The sequence below is a fragment of the Suricata suricatta genome, chromosome 9, assembly GCF_006229205.1.
Source record: "Suricata suricatta isolate VVHF042 chromosome 9, meerkat_22Aug2017_6uvM2_HiC, whole genome shotgun sequence".
In the NCBI taxonomy this organism is placed as follows: Eukaryota; Metazoa; Chordata; class Mammalia; order Carnivora; family Herpestidae; genus Suricata; species Suricata suricatta.
The window spans coordinates 85,717,118-85,722,871 of NC_043708.1; the positions used below are offsets into that span (position 1 = coordinate 85,717,118).

Consider the following 5,754-nt stretch of genomic DNA (forward strand, 5'->3'; position numbering starts at 1 on the left):
TAAGTCCTTACATAGCAATAACTACTCCGTTTGTAACTGAATTGAAGTCACCAAACAAAAGGCAGAGTGTCTGGATGAACAAAACAAACAACGAAAACAACAGTAAAAATGACAAACAAGACCACAAGAACCACAAGATCAGGACCCAGAAGAAATCAAAAGTGGGGCACTTAGCTGACTGAGGCACCCAGATGCCCTGCAAGTGTGTTTTGAAATTCCAGGTTGCTTTCCCTTGTTAATTTCTGAGGTAAACAAGTTAAGGATGAATAAACTGGAACAGCTGAGGCAGGAAGCCTCACACCTTCATAATCAGACCAGGATGCCAGCAGAGCATGTAATGATGCAACACTTATCCAGATCGCACAGAACATGGATTCCGTGGGTTGAATATAGATGGAAACAAGATGTACCCTGAGGGGACACCTAGCTAAAATCCATGTGATGGGGAGATGATTCAAGGTTACTCGTCAGTGCTTCCCAATAGCTATAGCTATTATTTGGGCTAGCTCTACAACAAGTAAGGTGCATGCTGTCCCTCGGAAGTCCTCCTAGGTGATGACCTGTGTCTATGCCCCTCTGGTAATTACATTGCATGTGGAGGACTGGACAGTATCTGCTCTACACACAACTTAAACACCAGAGAGGGAAATGTGAGAGTGAGCAGAGAGTTAACAGGTTCCACAGGCTACTTGTCCTGCTGCCGATTTTTAGATGACAGCCAAATTGTCACAAGTTCAGGGGACACAACTTGTGGTTTCTGGGACATCAAAACTGCCCAGCAGACCACCACATTCACTGGGCATTTCTGGAGATATGAGGAGTCTTTCTCGGTGTCCTGACAGGAGGACTTTTGTTTCTGGTGCTTGCGATGCCTCTTCAAAATTATGGGATATTCGAGATGGAATGTGCAGACAGTCTTTGACTAGGGATGTGTCAGATATTAATACTGTCAGTTTAAGTAAATGGCATTTCTGAGGGAAAAAAAATAAGATATGTTGCCTATAAGAGACCCACTTCAGCTTTAAGGACATACATAAACTCAAAGTGAAAGGATGGAAAAAGATACTCTATACAAGAGGTAAACAAAATTAAATGGGAGTCACCAAACTTGGGCAAAATGGACTTAAAAAAATTTTTAAATTCAATTTATTGTCAAATTGGCTTCCATACAACACCCAGTGCTCATCCCAACAAGGGCCCTCCTCACTGCCCATCACCAAGATGCAATTTATATATACAAAATTGATTTTAAGCCAAAATACAGAAACAAGTGACACGGAAGATTATATAATGTTAAAGGGGTTAACAGTCAAATATATATGCACCCAAGTTTGGAGCATCTAAATCCATTAAGAAAATACTAAAAGATAGGAAGAGAGAAACAGACAATACAATAATACTAGGGGACTTCAATACTCCACTTTCAACAATGGATAGATCATCCAGACAGAAAATCAACAAGGAAATGATGAACCTGAACTAAAATATAGACCAATGGACCTGACAGACATCTATGAATATTCCATTCAATGGCAGCAAAATATACATATTCTTCTAAATTGTCAAGGAACATTCTCAAGGATAGATCTTATGATACAACACAAAACAAGCCCTAGCAAGTTAAAGAAGACTGTAATCATACCAAATTATCTTTTCCAGTGACAAGGATATGAAAGCAGAAATCAAAAACGTGAGGAAAGCTGTAAAATCTACAAATATGTGGAAACTCAACACATGGCTGAACAATCAATGCATCAAAGAAGAAACCAAAAGAGAAAGCAAAGAATGTCTTGAAATGAAAACAGAACATACCAAAACATACGAGGCACTGCAAAAACAGTTCTGAGAGGAAAATTTAGAGCAATAAATGCCTATATTAAGAAATTAGATCACAAAAAGAACCCCTAAATTTACATCTCAAAGAACTAGAAAAAGAACACATTAAGCCCAAAAATAGCAGAAGGAAGGAAATAATCTGAAGGAGAATGGGAACAGAGATCAGCAAAAACAGAGAAAAATTAATGAAACTAATAGCTCATTTTTTTGAAAGATAAAATTGACAAACCTTTAGTAAGACTAAATAAAAATAGAAGACTTAAAATCAGAAATGAATTAGAAGAAATTATAACTGACACAATAATACACAGGATCACAAAAGACCACTATGAACAATGATATGCCAACAAATTAGATAATCTGGAACAATGGAAAAATCAAGAATCATGTTAAACTCAAACAGGAAGAAGTAGAAAGTCTGAACAAATAACAAGTAAGGAGATTGAATTAGTTATCAAAAATCTTGCAATACAGAGAAACCCCAGATCACCTGGATTTACTCACAAATTCTAACATTTAAGAAAAGAAATCATGTGAAGCATCTTGGTGGCTCAGTTGGTAGAGCTTCTGACTCTTGATTTTGGCTCAGGTCATGATCTTGTGGTGTGTAGCCCATGGGTTCAAGCCCCGTGTGGGGCTCTGTGCTGACAACTCAGAGCCTGAAGCTTGCTTTGGATTCTGTGTCTCCTTCTCTCTGCCCCTCTCCCACTTGTGCTCTCTTTCTCAAAATAATAAAACATTAAAACATTTTTATAAAAGAAATAATGCCAACCCTTTTAAAACTCTTCTAAAAATTACAAAGAAGGAAATAGTTCCAAATTCCCTCCATGAGTCTATGATGCAATATCCCTGAAAAAACAGATACAAAAATTCAGCAAAATACTAGCAAATGACATTCAATAACTCATTAGAAGGACTATACACCATAAACAAGTGGGATTTCTCTGAGATGCAAGGATTCTTCAACATAAAAGAAATCAATAAGGTGATATATCACATTAATAATGAAAGATAAAAATTATATAATCATCAACAGATGTAGAAAAAACATATGAAAAAAACCAACATTCCTTCATAATAAAAACCCTCAACAGATGGAAGGCAAATTCCTCAACATAATAAAGGCCACATATGACAAATCCACAACTAGCAGTATGCTCAACAGAGAAATATTAAAAGCTTTTTCTCTAAGATCAGGAACAAGACAAGGGTGCCCATTCTCACAGTCTTATTTAACACAGTACTGGAATCCTAGCTAAAGCAATCATGCAAGACAAAGAAATAAAAGGCATCCAAACCAGAAAAGAAGTAGGAGTTGTTATTGAGGAACCTGGGTGGCTCGCTCAGTTGGTTAAGTGTCAGACTTCAGCTCAGGTCATGATCTCACAGTTTGTGGGTTCAAGTCCCACATCAGGCTCTGTGCTTATAGCTGAGATCCTGGAGCTTGCTTCAGATCCTGTGTCTCCCTCTCTCTCTGCCCCTCCCCCACTGTGCCCTGTTTCTCTCTCAAAAATAAATAAACATTAAAAAAATTAGAAGTAAAAATTATTATAGATGATATGATCTTATATATTGAAAATCCAAGGAAAAACTATTCAATTTAATCTATGAATTCATTAAAGTTGCAGAATGTAAAAATCAATGCAGAAATCAGTTGCATTTCTAAATACTAACAATGAAATATCTGAAAAAGAAAAAAATAAAACTATTTCATTAACAATAGCATGACAAACAATAAAATACCTAGGAATACATTTAACCAAATAAGAGAAAGGTCTGTACAATGAAAATTACCAGATGTTGTTGAAAGAAATCCAAGAAGACACAAACAAATGGAAGAACATTCATGTTTATGGATTATGAAGATAATGTTAAGATATCTATGCTACCTAAGCCATCTGTAGACTCGATTCAATCCCTATCAAAATTCCAATGGCAGTTTTCACAGAAACAGGACAAAAAAAATCCTAAATATTGTATGGAACTATTGAAGACTGAAGAGCCAAATAATCATGAGAAAGAAGAACAAACCTGGAGGCATCAGACGTCCTGACTTCAAACTATACTAAAAAGATATTTACAGTACATCAGTAAACAGTATGATACTGGTATAAAAATAGACACATAGTTCACTGGAACAGAATAAGAGCCCAGGATTAAGCCCCAGTATATACAGCCAACTGGTATTTAATAAGGGAGCGAAGAGCATCTAATGAGGAAAGGGATAGTCTCATTAACAAATGACTCTGGGAAAACTGGATAATGAGATACAGAAAAGTAAAATTTAAGTTTTACACCCCTCACAAAAATTAACTCAAAATGGATCAAAGACTTAAACCTAAGACCTGATACTGTAAAACTCCTTTAAAGAAACAGAAGGAAAAAGCCTGCTGGCATCAGTCTTAGCAATGATATTTGGGACCTGACAATAAATCACAAACAACAAAAGAAAAACAATCAACAAGTAGAACTATATCAAACTTTCTGCACAGCAAAAGAAACAATTAACAAAATAAAAAGGCAACATATGCCATGAGAGAAAACATTTGCAAACCACTATAGGTCAATATCCAAAATTTACAAAGAACTTATGCAACTCATTAACAAACAGTCCAATTAAAAAACAGGCAGAGGCACTAAATAGGCATTTTTCCAAAGGAGACACCCAAATTGCCAACAGGTACATAACAAGGTACTCGACATTACTAATCATAAGGGAAATGCAAATCAAAACCACAACAAAACATCACCTCACACCTGGAAGAATGGCCACCCTCAGTAAGACCAGAGACAATAAGGACTGGCAAGGACGTGGAGAAAAGGGAACCCATGTGTACTGTTGGGATTGTAAAGTGGTTCAGCCACTGTGGAGAACCACATGGAAATTCTTCAAAAAATTTAAAAAATAGAACTGCCATACAATCCAGCAATCCCACTTCTAGATATTTATCTGCAGGAAATGAAAACAGGTTACCAAAAAGATATAAGAACGCACATATTGTTTTTTTTAGCCTGGATATATTATTTTTCCCCTCCTGCTCTTGAAAGATAATTTCACCACACATTCCATTGTAAATTGCTAATTATTTTTTCTTAACACTTTAAAATATCATTGTCTAGACTGTGTGGGTTCTAGATTTCATTATTGTAGAAAAATCACCAATCAGGCTGTTTAGTGTCTTTGTCAGAAACATCTTTACTTTCTAGCTGCTTTATAGATCACTGCCTTTGAAGTTTGACAGATTCACTATAATTTATATCTAGAGGAAAATTTATATTGTCTGGAATTGTTTGGAATTCTCAAATCTGTGTTTTTCTTTTTAATTCTGGAAACTTTTGGCCATCATCTCTTGAACTATTGCTTCTAACACATTCTCTTTATTATTTCCTTCTGAAACTCCAATTAGACATATGTTAGAACCTCTCATTTTATCATGCCTCTTAATCCCTCTCCATGTTTAACACTGTAGTACATTCTGCATCATTGGTTCAGATCTGTATTTCATTTCACGGATTTTTTCCCCTCTCAGTCATGTCCAATCAGTTAATCCATCCTTTGATATTTTTTTAACTTCAATCATATTTTTATTTCTGGAAATTAAAAAAAAATTTTAATGTTTTTTATTTATTTTTGAGAGACAGAGACAGACAGTGCCAGCAAGGGAGGGTCAGAGAGAGAGGGAGATACAGAATCTGAAGCAGGCTCCAGGCTCTGTTAGCACAGAGCCCAACACGGGGCTCGAACCCACAAACCGTGAGATCACAACCTGAGCTGAAGCCAGACGCTTAACCAACTGAGCCACCCAGGCGCTGTTGGAAATATTTTTTAAGTTTATTTATTTTATTTGTTGAGAGGGAGAGAGGTTGAGAGAGAGGTTGAGAGAGAGAGAGAGAGAGAGAGAGAGAGAGAGAGAGAGG

The 5,754-nt window shown here is 36.3% G+C and overlaps 1 pseudogene; it reads left to right on the plus strand.

The window, feature by feature from the left end:
- Positions 1–262: 262 nt before the first annotated feature.
- LOC115302305 lies at positions 263–975 on the plus strand (annotated as a pseudogene).
- The last annotated feature ends 4,779 nt before the right edge of the window (positions 976–5,754 follow it).